This window comes from Onychomys torridus, chromosome 11 (assembly GCF_903995425.1).
Source record: "Onychomys torridus chromosome 11, mOncTor1.1, whole genome shotgun sequence".
Classification (NCBI taxonomy): Eukaryota; Metazoa; Chordata; class Mammalia; order Rodentia; family Cricetidae; genus Onychomys; species Onychomys torridus.
The window spans coordinates 22,287,435-22,303,669 of record NC_050453.1 but is presented as its reverse complement, the minus strand read 5'-3'; positions in this window follow the sequence as shown (position 1 = coordinate 22,303,669).

The following is a 16,235-nucleotide window of genomic DNA, read 5'->3' as shown; positions in this document are numbered from 1 at the left end:
TGGATGGAGTCAGGCTGTGTCTGGGGCCACTGTGCCCACCTTGGGGGAGGGAGTCATACCAGGCAGGGAGGTGGGCAGAGTTGAAAGGTTACAGGGATGGGCCCTGTTTTCATTTTCGTCCCCATCCTCTCTGTCATTTGGTTTAGGGGAGGATAGGTTGAGATGAAGAAGGGACAGGACCTCACTTGGGGTAGGAGCCTTAATGCAGTTTATGTAAGATGCGTTTGTAGGATGGAAGAACTTTATTCCTCAGTGAATTGGGCAGGTGACCTGCTGCTCCTGGCTGAGTCTTGACAAGTACAGGTCTAACCAAACAGGAGGCCCTTGAGGCAGACAGGGGCGGGCAAGGTGGCCCATTTTGGGGTAGGCTATTCCAGCATGGGGGGCTGAAGGTGGGGGTCACAGTGGCTGGGAAATGAGCAGGAATGAGTTAGTGGCTGTGGAGATGCCTTATCCACTGACCCCAAGCACCTGTGAGCTGCATTCCAGGGACAGCCTCGAGGCAGCTTTCCTCTAGATTTTGGCCTTGGAAAAGAATCAACTTGGGGTCACTCTGTCCCCAGCCCAACCCAAGAATGAATGCTGGCAGCCTGTAGGCCTCCCATCATTTCAAGGCTTCCTATGCTGACTTCGGGTCTTCCCTTGGAGAACCTGAGGGACTCTAGGTCAGCTAATGCCTGACCCTCACCCACCCTCACTAGCCAGTCTCAGGGCCATGGTCTCCAATGTCCCTCGCCCTTTTTCTGCTTTGATACTACCCATCTCTTTCAGAGCAGAAAGCCACAACATTGTGCCTGAGACTCAGATAATGCAGCAGTTTGTAACCAAAGAGCTTTTGTCTCCCCCTCCTTCCCTGCCTCACTGTGGCTGTCTCTTCCTAGAAACACCTACCGTGTGCCAGACACCATGCCATAGTTTATAGCCGTCGGCCCCATGGCTTGCTTTCGGCCTTATCCTGACACCTCACTATGGAAGAGATAGCATTTTCTTGCTTGCTGCACTCCCAGGGACGGTGCCACAGATAAGACAGGCTGCAGCCTCTGTGTAAATCTCCAGGGGGTTAGACACACTCCTTTATCTCTCCTTCAGAGAGGCTTTATGGACTACCAGCCTGTGAGAGTGATGTCATTGCAGAGAAAATACTGAATTCACTGATTTTCTTTCTTTCTTTCTTTCTTTCTTTTTTTTTTTTTTAAACATCCTTCCTTGATTTAACTATTTAGAGCTACAAACTGTTGTCAACACACTGCAGTTTTCTGGGATGTGATATGCCTCAGCACTAACACTGTCTGGTCCCAGAAGATTTTTATAGAAGTCCAGGAAGTGGATATTACCTTGTTATTGCCCCCATTCTACCCCCTGGGTCTCACAAAGGGCAAGAAGCTTAGCCAAGGTCACCTAGCAGACACATGAAGGAGCAAGTATTTGAGTCCTACGTCAACCTGGCTGAAGATGTAGTTCAGCCTGTGCTGTTACGAGCTCAGCCACAAATGGGGGTGTAGAGGGCCTGGGGAATGAATGTAAAATGGGGTAATAGGATCCTGTTCCTCATTCTGTAAACCAGAGAGGACGATTTTTCCTGAGGCTCCTGTGAAGATTGTGCAAGCCCAGAATGGAAAGGACTTGCATGGTGAATGCTTGTAAAGGCCTAAGAAATGAAGGAATATGGGATCAAAGGTAGGCTTTGTGTGCACAGTGGACTGGGAGGTTGCTGATGCCCATTGGTGCTACAGCCCGTCACCACAGTACTGCTGAATATGATCAAAAAAGCTTCAGCTGGCCCTATCTCACTCTCTAGAGTAACATTTCTAAGGCAGACACCAGTGGGGTCCAAGAGATGCTCATTTCCCTTCTGGCTCTAATTGCCAAGCTTGGGAGAAGAATCTCAATATCTCTTCATCTCAGTAGACATTCAATTCTGTCCTGGTTGGGTTGTGTGTGTGTGTGTGTGTGTGTGTGTGTGTGTGTGAACTTGACACAAACGAGTTATCTGGAAAGAGAAATTCTGGTGAGGAGTTTCCTCCATCAGACTGGCCTGCAGGCGAGTCTGTGGAGGCATTTTCTTGATTAGTGATTGATGTGGGGGTGGGGATGCAGCCCACAGTGGGAAAGTGGTCCTGGGTGATAACAGAAAGCAGACTGACCAAACCATGGACAGCAAGCCAGTAAGCAGTGTTCCCCTATGGCCTCTGCTTCAGTTCCTGCCTCCAGGTCCCTGCCTTGAGTTCCTGTCTTGACTCCCTGCAATGGACTGTGACTATAGACATGTGAAACAAATAAATTCTTTTCTCACCAAGATGCTTTGGTCCTGATGTCTTTATTACAGCAACAGACAGCAAACTAAGACAAAACCCTTTTGGGACTAGCATCTTAAGATCTTGTATCATTTTCTGTTTGCTTTTTAGCTTTTGGTCCCTGCTGAGGCCAGTTTCACTCCTGATTTGGCTCTTCTAGTTTTTCCTGGCACGCTTTCAAGCCCCGGTGCCCAGAATGGGTCCCAACCCTGATGCCAGGAGAAACAGCGCCTTTGTACAATGTCCCCTTTGCCTGTCATCTCCTAGCACCCGTTCTTTGTGGCTTTCTGTATGTGTTTTGTAACTGATACTGCAGGAAGAATCCAGCTACCTAAAACAACCTCCTTGGAGGTCTCTGCGCGGTTTGCTCTTATCTCTCCTCAAAGCTTTGTTCAAATAGCGCCATTCCTGACCACCCTCCTTAAAACTGCACACCACCCCAGCCTGCATCCCTCCTTTCCTGCTGCCATTTATGACTGTTGGAGAGCCAATATGTTTAACTTACTCATTTCCAGCCTCCACCCATAGAATCTACACTGCGCAGAGGCAGGGTTTTATTGGTTTTGTTCATGCAGAGTGGTGCCACAGGTGCTGGATAAATATTTGTTGGCTGAATAAATGAATGACTGTCATACCACCTGCTTGCTCTCAAATCCCCTTGCCTAGTAAGATGGTGCCCAGCCAGCCCAGGGGCACAGCCACTCTGCCTCCCATCAGATCTGAGATGGAACCAAGCTCAATGGGCAGCCCCCATACTTCCCCTGCGCTAATTTTCACCAAGCAAAACCCCAGGAAGCTTCACTCCCCACTGTCAGAGAAGCTGCAAAGTGGATGGAGGGTAGTGTATGTGTGCAAATGGAAGGCAGAGTGATGACTTGAGATGGGGGATGGGGAGTGGGAGGCGCACCGGAAGAAGAGGGCAGAGTCAACTTTCCTTCTTTTACTTTGCCTTCATCTATGAAGCGGAAAATCACTGTGGAGGTGTCAGAAAAAGGCGTGGCCCGTGGTGGCCAATAGAAGGGAGGATTAGAGAAGGGCAGCAGAGAGGAGGAGGAGGGTTTCAGAAGCTCCACCCAGTTTGGCTTGCGGGTGAGAAAAGTCGAAGATCTGTGCTGTCTGTCCCTGTGTGAGTGAGTGTGTGTACTCAGGTGTGTGAGGACAGCTAGCCCAAGGCTCAGGGACCCCAGGTGGGAGAGATGAATCTGTGAGAAGAGACCACCTGTGAGTGTCTGCCTGCCCAGGGTGGAGGGTAAGGGGTGGACAGAGGTGTTGGTCCTGTATGTGTGTGTGTGTGTGTGTGTGTGCGCGTGCGTGCGTGCGTGTGTGCGTGCGTGCGTGCGTGTGTGCGTGCGTGCGTGCGTGCGTGTGTGTGTGTGTGTGTGTGTGTGTGTGTGTAGGCATCTGTGTGTTTGTTCACCAGGGAGAACAATGGGCGCCATTCCCGCCCCTTTTGCTCTTTGAGAACTTGGCAAAGAGCCCACGGAACAGTGGAACAGGGAGAGGGCTGGGAAATAGGACCCTAGGGAAGGAAACAATGAAGGGCCTGGGATTAAATTTGTTGAAGAAAGGCTAAAAGAGGGAATTAGTAACTGTCTCTTTGTAAAGAAGTAGGTTTTAGTCCCAGTGGCCGGGGAGGAGGATAACAGAAAAATGCCCTAAAGTTGCATCTAGAGAAATTTAGGTTAGACAAGGAAAAATGATACTCTTGCCTCTAAAGGTTATTAGCCTCTGGAATCTCTCAAGGGTCAGAAGGAATGTCTTCAATAAATAGGACAAACCTCATTTCCTAATGGAGGAAAAATGGGCAGTTCTGCCCGGAAATGCTCAGATACACTCCCTCTCCCTCCCCCCCCTTTTTTTTTCATGTGTGTGGTTTTCAACACTTATTGTACTTACTGAGTTTCTAATTCAGACCTTACAGGGTAAATTATTGATACATGACCTCTTTGCTCAAAGACTATGTATGTGCTCCTGAAGGGAGATAACATACAGATGTGAGCCGTGATGATTCCTGAAGCCAGTGACACATGCCTTTGAGGAATGTATGCAGGACTCTATGGGAGGATTCTGGTCCACTCCTCAGCACCCTGGAGAATTCCTGACTGCCATGGGGATCAGAGGTCACCTAGATCAAGAATTATCTGCCCCCCTCCCATCTGCCCGAGGAAATATGGGAGCCTACTAGGGAGACTTTTGAGATAATGAACAGTTACCGACTTTGTGGTTAGAGGTCAAGTGTCTGTGGGTGGAGAGGGGTTAGGCTTTTCTTTGGGATGGACTCGGACAAAGAGGCATATGAGTGAGAACCAGGGATCGGCACGGGCAGACAGGTTCACATCACTAGAACCTGGAGTGGGTGTGGAGAGGTGATAGAAGCATCCATCCCATCAGACACCCAGCTGTCATTCTACTGTACTCCCCTTTTGCCGGAATCTGACTTTTTAGTTGGTTTTCTAGTAGAGAAATATGGGCCAGTGTGTGATAGAAGCATGACGATGGTGAAGGCCGTGATAGTCACCATCATTTTTGCTACACACTATGCTAGGAACTCTATGTTTTGGATTTATTCTTTCATTATTTCAAATAGTAATCCTTGAACATCTTTTCAAGGTTGTGGCACCCATTGCATTCCGGGGGTGAGGGCTCTGCCATTAACAAGACACGCAATCTCCAATCTCCTGAAAGGGTTAAGAAAAGCAAGGAGCCAATTATAAAATATGTCTTACGGTATTATAAGAGAGTCTAGGTCTTAGGGGAAGCTCCAGGATGGGTGGGTGCCATGACCCATCATCACCATCATTATCACGCTTCTACCACACACTGAGCTGTATTTCCCTACTACAAAACCAGCTAAAAAATTGGATTCTACCATAAACCTTCCGTGGGGTATGGAAGATGGTGACTCTTGTATAATATTAGAGGGACCAGCCTTAATATTATACATCCCAGGGGCTCAGGAGAGAGAACTACTAATGGCGAGGACTATTTTCAGGAAATAGAATCTCAGCACTGATAGGAAATCACAACATGTCCACACGGTTGGGCTTGCCCGGCGGACCGCCTAATTATTTCCGGTTCAAAATAGCCATTTCCAGGTCAGAACATCTCGAGTGGCTAGGACTCCGTGGCTTTACATGGTTGCCTAAAGTGCGAGCGGCCGTGTAATCTACGCGCATGCGTGGATTAGCCACATGCGGTCCTGTACGCATGCGCGGCCTACTCTTTAAAAAGCCGGTGCCATTTTGCACAGGTCTCTCCTCTTCTTCCCTTCTCTCCTTTCCTCACTCACATTCTCTTCCTATCCTATATTAATAAACAGCTCTTCTGTGGATTTGTCGTGTTCGGGACGTGTTCCTCATGGGGTTAAGAGTGCCGCTAAATAACTAACAAGCACACCAAGCTCCATAGTCCACTTGCTTTAATTCCTCTGGCATAACATCCTTTATACACAGCTTCAGTTCTGTTCTCGTGCCTAGCTCCTTTCTTGCCTGATTTCTCTCTATACTTATCTATTGCTCCCTTCAAGTTCTATCTTAATTCTCTCGTCTTAATTCTGCCTCACCTAGGTCCTTTTCAGCTTGTTCTTACCCAGCCAGGACTTCCCCATCTGGCTCTTCCTCATCTTCCATCTCGTTCCTCTAGTTCTCTCTTCTAGTCCTTCAATCTAGTTATTCCCCATCTCAGTTTGTTCCTCTCAAGTTCTTACCCATCTAGTTCTTCCATTCTCTTTTCTCTTCTCCATCCCTCATGCCCTGGAAGTCCTGGTATATAAAGCCAGGCTTCCAGGGTCAAACAGAGGGGTGATAAGAATCACATTGAGAGGCAATAACCGCTAATTATCATTTGCAACCCCAAAGGGAAGTGACCAATGGGGAAATGAATTAACTAAAGGCTAAATTCGTGTAATATCTAAGAAGAAGGAATCTTATGTGCTCAATTATAGTCTTAAATGTGATTAGTAGAAAATGTTAAGAATCTATAAGTTGCTAGGTCAATGGGAGAAAATAAAACTGTCTTCTTTTTTTCTGTGGCTCCTATCTGTCCAAGCTATCTGCCATTTTTCTGCAGGGTGGGGGGAAAGTGTGCTCAGTCTCTAAGCAACCTGTGTACAGCTAGATGCCTCTGGTGATAGTTAAAGGGAGATCTGGATGAAACTAGAGGTAAGATTTGGGAAAGAAGGAAGTAAAGCTTAATTGGCACATCTGCCAGACCTTCTCAAACAGGAAGCCTGGATGGTTAAATCTGTTCTTAGAGAGTACAGAGGTATCTCTAATAAGATACTTCCCTCCATCTGGGGATGGACCTGGCTGGATGCTGCCAATGATGATAAATACAGGGAGGCTTGAACTAGGGTTCTGGCTTTGCATAGCTGTCAGCACAGAAAGTTATCTAAATATTCCTAGAAGTGGTTAGGTAAGGAGTTAAAGATCTATAAAGTTAGTAAAGCTGTAAGAAAGGAGGGTCCAAGCTGAATTGTGTAAAGCTATTACTTAACATCCACCTGACCTAGGCGGTGTCTCCTTGTGGAATTTACCTTAAATCAGGAGACTTTCATGTGGACTGTTATTACTGCTAGTCCTTGAAAGTGGCTAAGGGAGATATCTGATTCCAGAGGAAGCCTTTCCCAAGGTTGTTCTCCAAATACCTTTTAATGTGTATGTCCAGAGAGTGATCAGTCCACACTGTTAGCCCTTTTTAGGGAAAAGTCAATTGAGAAAACTATGAAGGCACACATGATTTTCATAACAGAAGACATCTGAGATATAACAAGCCAAAAGCTCCTTGAGATTTGGCTTCCTCTGGAGGAAATCCTTGATCCCTCCAGGTAGTGACTTTGCCATAACCAGCTGAGTTCTTATGATATCTTCCTGCGGCCTGCAGCAGGTGACAGCTGAAAATGCCAGCATAGTTGGAAGCATATAGGGAGGCCAGGGATGGTGAGACTTCCTGGGCATGACGTGAGAAGTACTCTTGCAGAGATGAGGCTGTGCCGGACTGGACCAGATCATTGAATTTAGAGATGATGCTAAGGAATGTGATTGAGGGCTGGAGCGATGGCTCAGAGGGCGCCGGCTGCTCTTCCAAAGGTCCTGAGTTCAATTCCCAGCAACCACATGGTGGCTCACAACCATCTATCATGAGATCTGGTGCCCTCTTCTGGGCTGCAGGGATACATGCAGGCAGAACACTACACATAATTAATAAATAAACCTAAAAAAAATGTGATTAAGAAGGGAAGTGAGGATCAGTTCATCAAAGGAGCTTCCAAGAAGTTATTGGATTCTTTTCCTGGAGACAGGGTCTTATATGGTTGGCCTTGAACTTGTGGCGGTCTTCCTGCCTCTCCCTATGGCATGCTGGGATTCAGGCATTTGCCACCATGCCTCATGACTGAATGGTGCTGAGCCAGACAACAGAGTTGTAAACTGTGCTTTGTTCAGAAAGTTCTATGAAGCTGCAAGGCAAAGACTGGTCCAAAATAGGGGAAGGAGTGCTGGCGTGGTTCAGGCTGACGTGACAGTGGCCTGGGCTAAGGGCAATGAAGAATGGAAGAAGATAATGAGGGTCAAAATAGTTTGGGGCTCTCACTGACAGTAGAACAGAAGGAGAGAGGAAGGGGTTAAGAAAGACGTTGTTTAGCTCCAGAAACTCATGTGCTAGCTGTTGCTGGGATGAGAAATCCACAAGGAGAGGGTACCAACACAAAATATGAATTTCCCCCATTTCACAGAGCAGGACACTTAAGCTCACAGGGTAACACTGACTCGTCCCCACCAAACGAATGGACCCACTGAAACCTAAACTCTAGAGAGCAGAAGTCCAAGCTAGTGCTCACCCTGTTGTGGGGTTCCCCTGTGAAATGACTGACCCTGAAGAAGGGTTCACCCTGCAGCTGGCTCGGGCTGTGGTTTTCCTGTGAGTGGAGGCCAGGGCCATGGTGGAGGAAGGGAGAGGTCAGGCTTGGCAAGAGGTACAGGAAGTTCAGCTCTGCAGCAGCCACCTCTCCAGTGAAATGGAGAGCTGGCTGCTTTGGAGAGGAATGCACAAGAGCGCCCGAGGCACAGCCCCTGGATCCTGCTTCGGCAGGTTTCCTGCTCAAGGCAGCCTGACCTTCTTAGACTTCCCTCAGATAGCCCCATTTTTACCTCCAGCAACAGAAGCTACAGCGGCCACCAAGACTGTGCTTTCAAGACACTTGGATATTTATTGATCCCAGAGAGGTTTGTCACCTCCTGGTAAGGCTTTAATATTTTCGTATCCTGTGAAGAGAACAGAAAAACCGAAGCTTAGGGAGTGTGAGTGATTTGCCTGGAGTCCTGCGGTTGCTGAGAGCAGGAAGCATACATTACCTATCTTCCCTTGGCTCCTGGTTCTCAGGATCAAAATGTGTTGCAGCCAGAAGGAGCTCAGAGTTCAGGATTTTGAACTGTGATGCATGAACTAGAACCCAGGTTTCTAGACGCCTGTCCATCAGTTGATGTTGAAAGTCAAGCATCATTGGAGTCAGGGCTGGCTATAGACTTCAGGGAACACAGGATGGTGGATTCTCCTAACACGATCACCAGGAGCTCCAACTTGCTAAACACAGCCTGTTCTCTAAGTGATAACCTCACACTCCAGCATGGGATTCAATGGGATGCTAGTGAGAAACGCAGATTCCAGCCGACTTATTAGAGATGTAGACCCAGAACCTGGGTGGAGATGAAATCAAATGGACTCTCCCTTAATTTTTAGGCAGTATATTCCAGAAGACTGGAAAAGGTTTCTCTAACAAGAAAACTGAGGTCTTGGAAGAGCACTGGCCTGAGCCAGAAACAGTTGCTGTCCCTACCCCCCTCAACCCTAGCTCTGTTTGGTGACTGTGGTGGGGTTGCCAGGGGAACCAGCCTGTGCAACTTCCTGGCTTTGGCAGTTACCCCCCTCCCTCCTTGGCCTTATCTCAGCATCCGCCATCCAGTCCAGGGCCGTGTGCTGGTCACGTAGGAGGGGAAGCTGGTGCCAGGCATGTCCAGGACACCAAGGGAACATTGGCCCAAGTGCTGGATGGGTAGGAGGGTGGCGCTGTGAAGTTCAAGAAGTCTGGGAGTGTGGGTAGGGGCACAATTTAATTAACAAATGGTGATGTAGGGAAAGGTGGTAGTAACTAACAAGGGTCTCTCTCTGTCCTGACTCTGATGTCTCAACTCTTCTTTCATCCCCCCCCTCTGGCGTCTGCTCCTCTCTCTCTTCTCTACACCCAAAGTCTCCAGCCCCAAGGACCCCCAGTGGTCCCTACTTCCACCCCAACACTGACATCCCTGCCCCCACAGTCCTTTGCTCTTCTGTTCTTTCTGTTTGGTTCCAGATTGCTTCCTGTGTTTCAGGCTCTCTCTCCTCTCTCCCTGCCTCGGCTGGGTCTCTTGGGCGGTCGTTAAGAACAGGAAAGAGAAAGGGAGTTTTGCAGACAGATGGAAAGCAGTTAGCAATTTAAGTAAAGTAATTCGTGCGTGTTTAAGCATTTATTTATGTTTTGAGCCTTACTTTGATTTCAAAAGAATTTAGGGTGGTTTGGAGAATTTAAGTGTTCCAGGAAAGGGGATGGTGACGCAGCTCTCAAGCTTCATGCAGCTTTGTAGAGAGGGTAAGATCCATTCCTGGGTCCTGATGTCCGTACTACACTAAGGACGAAACCTCCCTTACCCCCCACATGGCTGGGGGGAAGAAAATACTGCAAACTGATTTTGAGCATGGTCTTATCTTCATACCTTCCCTCCTCCCCGGGCCGGGGGGGCATATTATCCTTTCCCAGGAGGAAACGAGGCTCAGGCCAGGGTCAAGCCTTGGGAGACTCTCAAGTCATAGCTGTCCTTTTCCATTCTGTTCTCCCAGGGGACACAGCATGGGGGAGCTCCTTCAGGCCCTCCAGAATGGAATTTTGGCTGGGAACCAGACCGAGAAGAAAGAGCTTTCCTGGGGAGAAAATGGATACCCCTAAAATGGAAGCAAAGGCTACGGAAAGTGATGGGACAGGTCCAGGGAATGGAGAGGACTCCTGGACTCAAGAACTCCCAGGTCTGAGTATACAAGTTCAGAAAGTCAATTCCAGAGAGCCGTATGCAAGGAACACAAACCCCTCTACAGGAATGCAGGGTCCCGTCACATTCTCTGTCCATGCCCAGCTACCCCATGCTATTTCCTTTCTCACCTAGCTTCAGGGTATGTCACACTAGTGTGGCAGGCCAGGTCCCCCTTCATTTCAGAGAGGCCAGAGGAAGGGGAAGACAAGAATCAGCCTCCCTTCCCATTGCTCTTTGACAGGAGATACACTTAAGTGAGAAGCCAGACTTTATTTTAATAGCTCTGCTGGGCCATGTCTCCCAGGCTCCTCCAGCTAAATGTGCTTATTCATCCTAGCGTCAACTTCCTATGTCTCCTGCCTCAGCCAGTATGGGGAGCATCCCAAGGGCAGCAGGGTGACTGGCCAGGCACCCTTCAAGGCTCCAAGGGATGAGACCCCTGTTCCAGGGCCAAGTCCAAACCAGAACTGGCAGGCTGTGCGCTCCAGCCCCTTGCCTCCACGCTTCTCTGACCCCTGGCTGGCGACCTAGGCCTTACTCTGGGACTTCCTTGGGAGTGGTGTCCCGGTAGGAAGGGTTAGGCAGCAGGAGGCGGGGTCAGGGTTGAGCAGAGCTGCAGTACCCTCCCTCTTCTAGCTCCTTAGCTTTTTAACCCTTCTCAAAGCTCTCAAAACAAGGGGTTGGGGATTTAGCTCAATGGTAGAGTGCTTGCCTAGGAAGCACGAGGCCCTGGGTTCGGTCCTCAGCTTAAAAAGAAAAAAAGAAATAGCTGGAAGAAGACAGAAAAAGGGTATTGAGGGATGAGTGGGCAGGGTTTGGGGAGGAAGGCAATCAATCACTTGAAACCTTACTAGATAAGAATAGGGTACTGCTGTGCTTTTGAGCCAAGTTTTGCTGAGAAAGAAAAGGAAAAAAAAAAAAAAAGAGTACTTAGTTTTGTGAAGCCTGAAGCTTATGTAGTTTTGGGAGCTCCAGTTGAGATAAGCAATACAAAGTTATTAATCCAAAATTAGATACAGAAACAAGCACTTGGAATAATAAACAAAGCTGGAATGATTATAAGCTTTAGGCATTGTGGGAAATGTCACAAAAATCTCCACCCCAAGAGGAGTGATATGCTTTGTGAAGGGCCTTTCATTCCCACCCCTTAGTCTCTCGACTTGATAATGGTTTTATAACCTGAGTAAGACAACCCAGTCTTTCCTGGAATGTGGATTGATCAACACTTTTATTATCATTGATAGACTAGAATGTTCCACTTCACTGTTCGTTGTAGGAGAAAATCATGTCTCTGCTGTTATTGTTGTTGTCAAATTTGGGGAAATTTGTACTAAATTTCTTTCTTGTAAGAGTTGTAGGATTTCAGAGCATTGTTCAGTAATTAATCTTAAGTGTTCTTCGAATTGATGACTCTCATTAATCAGATGGTGGCTGGTCCTCCTCTTGCTGTGCTAATATGGGTTTCATGCATTCTTTATCAGTGCCAATGCTTTATATTAAATCAGCAAGGAATTCAACGTTCCCCCGTGTTTGTGCCATTTCCTTCTTCTCGTTAAGTGGATGACTACACACCCGAAATTTAGTCTTCTTATTCCTTCAGATTTCATCTGTTCCTCTTTTGGAATTACCTTTCTTGTGGTACCATTTAAAATTTGTTTTAATTTGCTTCTCAATTCCAAAGTAATTCTTACTGATTTCATGGCTTTTTTTTTTCTATTTCTGTTTCATGAGCTGTCCATTTGAAGTTAACTTAATGTCTTTTAATACATACACTTAAAGTCATAAGAAGAAAATATATTGTCCATATATATCAAAATCAGAAATCTTTTAAATTTGACTTACATGATTGACATTTCCAAACAAAAATAGGCAGCTGGGATTTAGGTCAGTGGTAGAGCACTTTCCTGGGATGCCCGAGGCCTTGAGTTTGATCCTCAGTTTAAGGAGATTGCTCAGTGGGTAAAAGTACTTGCTGTAAAAGCTGGACCAACCTGAGCTTGATCCCTGGATGTTGTAGCCCCCATTGGTATTCATGGCACTCTTACATGGAAATGGAAGGCAGAGACAGGAGAATCACCCCACCCCACCCCACCCATGCCTCTATGTGTGTATATGTGTGTGTGTGTGTGTGTGTGTGTGTGTGTGTGCCACAAGTATTTAAATAAACAAAAATAGCAGTCCAAAATGGAATAGCCTCATCAACCCCTTCCCCTTAGGGCACAGGAAACTATGCAGAAGAGGAGGATGAAAGACTGTAAGGGTCAGAGGTGGTGGATGACACCAAGGAACAGTGTCTGTCTTCCAGACACAACAGGACTGATGCACATACAAACCCATGAAGGCAGTAAACACAGGGCCTGCACAGGTCCAAGACAAGTGGAGGAAGTGGACATGCGCTCCCATCCCTAGCCAAGAAGCTATCTCCAGCTATCTCCACTCATAAAGGAACAATTAGTTTCCCCAATGGAGTCTCACTGGGTATACAGGCCACTAGTAAGGCCAGGCTCCATGCCCAGCAGTGGATGGCCAACACAAAATGAACTTAATGGAATTTTTTTTTTTGGGGGGGGTCTCATATTGCTTTGTTTGGACATTTTACCTCCTTATTGGTCTTTTGCTTGTATATTATGGTTTCTGATTTTTGTTTTTTGTTGTTTTGTTTTGAGACAGGATTTCTCTGTATAACAGTCCTGACTGTTCTGGAACTCCATTTGAGGATGGCCTCAAACTCACAGAGATCTGCCTGCACCTACCTCTCTGCCTCCTGAGAGCTGGGATTAAAGGCATGTGCCACTATTGCCAGGGTGATTTTTGTGTTTGTATTTATTTATTTATTTATTTACTTATTTATTTATTTGGGGTGTGTGTATCTGCATGTGTATACGTTTCTCACACTTTTTCCTTCTTCCTTTTTTATTTTATTTATTTATTTTATTCATTTGTTTTCTAAAGAGAGAGAGAAAGGTGTGGCGTCGGAAGGGTGGTTGGGAAAGTAGGGAGCATGTGGGAGGAGATGAGAGAGGAGAAACTGTGATCAGAATACATTGTATGAAAAACTATTTTCAATAAAAAGAAGCTCCAAATAAAATTATAAATGCATTAAAACAGACTTCAAAGCAACATGGTCCATGTTTTAGCATTTTCAATAAATTTTATTTTTTCAAATCTTTGAAAATATAGTGCAGGGTATGGAGAGATGGATCTGTGGTTAGGAGCACTGACTGTTCTTCCTGAGGACCCAGGTTTGATTCCCAGCCCCCACAGGGCAGATCCTAACTCTCTGCAACTCCAATTCCAGGGGATCCAATGCCATCTTCTGGCCCCCAGGCATACTGCAGGCATGTGATGTACAAACAATTATGCATGCACATAAAAGTAATAAATAAGAAAAGTGTTCAAAGTATTTGAGAAGAAAATATGTCACAGAGCCCTTAAAATACCCTCGTTACGCTTCATGGTGGGGTAGGCAGAATGAAGCACACCCTTCCAACACACTGCCTGAATGTCCACCTCTTCGTCTCCAGAACTTGTGAATACTCACCTTACACGGCAAAAGTGGTTTATCAGAAATGGTTAAGTCAGGGAGCCTGAGATGAGGGGTGACCTTCACTCTTCTGGGTGCTCAGAGTCCTGAAAAAAAAATCAGAGAACATTTCCCAGCAGAGGGGGATGGAACTATTGCAGGATTGCTAGAGACAGTCAACAGTGCTGCCTTTGTGGATAGTGGAAGTGTTCATGAGCCAAGGACAAGGGGCAGCCTTAGAAACACCACAACCTCTGGGAAGAACGCATCCCCGTTGACACTTTCATTTTAGCTCAGTGAAACCCACATCTGACTTCTAAAGTGTAATACATTTGTGTTTATTTAAGCTCCTAAATTCATGGTGATTTGTTATAGCGGCAGTGGAAAACTAATACCCAGGACTTGGATAGCTTTAAAATGAGAAGACTTCGTCATTATGCTTAGGAAAATGCAGGTGACTGTCATAAAGAAATGCAAAGAGAAAATATCAGCGAAGGAGAAATGCAAGTAGCCAACCAGTTTGGGTGCCCCGGGGCAGCTTTTCTCTGATGAACCATATGATGTACATATAATTATGTATGTTTGTTTCATCGCTGAGTCTCTTTCTGGACACTAAGAACTTCAGTTTTTGCTAAGCATGAATACAGATGGAATCCTAGTCTTACTTGTATGTGTACACATGGTGTGCAAACGTGTATATGTGTGCTTGCCTATGTGTTCAGATACATTGCATGAGTGTGCATGCCTGCAGAGCCTGGAGATTGGTGTTGGGTGTCCTCCTCAGTTGCTCTCCACCTTATATATTGAGGCAAGATCTCTCACTTATACCCAGAGCTTGCTGATTCTGTTAATCTAGGAAGCCAGATTGCTCTAGGACCCCATCTCTGCCTCCTGGGACTTGGGACTGTCATACCTGCCATACCCATCAGGCATCTATGTGGGTTTTCCAGATCTGAACTCTGGTCTTCAGGCTTGAGTGGCACACATTTTATCCAATGATCCAGCTTCCCATGCCCACTTAGAGCTTTACAGCATTGATGGTTAGAGGAATATTCTTCCCATAGACTGACTTCTGACTTTGTTCATTCCCAATCTTGTTTTCCCTCCATTTTCGGATCTTTTAGTCATCAGGCATCACGGCACAGCCATATGGAGAATATGGCTGGTAAGTTGCTGCCTGGATGTCCAGTGAGTTGACTTAGTAGCCTGGTGGGATGAGTGTTCCAGGAAGATTTCCTATTCTAGAAGAGTCTTAACTGTACACGCAAGTGATGGAAACCACACCAACATGTGTCACTAAACCCAGAATAAATGTTTCTTTAAATCAACTTACATTGCACAAATACGTGACTAAGCAGACATATTGCTCAGGGCTTTGCTATGAGCCTTAGAGTGCCTCATGCAAGCAGCAGGCCTGGAGCAAGGAGCTGTTAACTGTGAGCTACATTCCGACAGAACACAAGGGAGTGATTTCCCTACAGTGCACTCTGTCAGCCATTCCTCCCTGCCTTTACACCTTTCCTTTAGCGTGGTAGGCTGATTTGTGAAAAGCACACATGCCTTGTTTTGCAGTTGCCTCTCTTGGCCTTACTTTTCCGTCTTTGGTTATGGGGCTAATACTTACCTCCAAGAGGTGTGGTTAAGAATTGGATTCCAAAGGAGATACGAGTGGAGGAATCTGGGGAATGAACTCTGTAGCTTTCTGAATTAAGCAGCAGCAGTAGCAGCAATAGCTATACACCTCTGAGAAAGAAAGAAAGAAAGAAAGAAAGAAAGAAAGAAAAAAAAATCCAAAAAAGCTTCACCCGGTTGGTGGGAGATTTTGTGAGGAGTGGGGCATACAGGATCCCAGTCTGCTCAGTTCTGTCCTGCAGATGGGGAGGCATGGGGGACCAAGGCCAAACTGGGTGCATCTCAAAGCTCCTGAAAACATTTACAGTAGGTGAAAGGCGGGTTCCCCTAAGCTGGAGCCGTGGATCTTTGACGTCATTTAGGTAGGACTTATATTTTTAGTTTATTTATTTATTTATTGAGATGGAGCTTGCTATGTTGCCCAGGCTGATTTTGAACTTCTTGTCTCAGATTCCCTGTATTTTCAATAAACTCCCCCAGATCTCAGAGCTACAGCTTGTGAGACTACATACACGTCTGTCTTCAGGGCTAGCTCGTTCTCTCGGCTAGTCAGACTCCCCCCTACTGTGAAATTTGTTTGGTTTAATGCTGCCTACTTCTCGGCAGCCTGAACTCTCATCAGGTTTGGTTTGGCTCCTCCTGGAAACCCTTAGCAGTAACCATGGTAACCTAGGGTGGGTGGAAGGGTCTGTGAGGGAAAACCGCGACCGGAGCCTGGCTCCTGGGCTC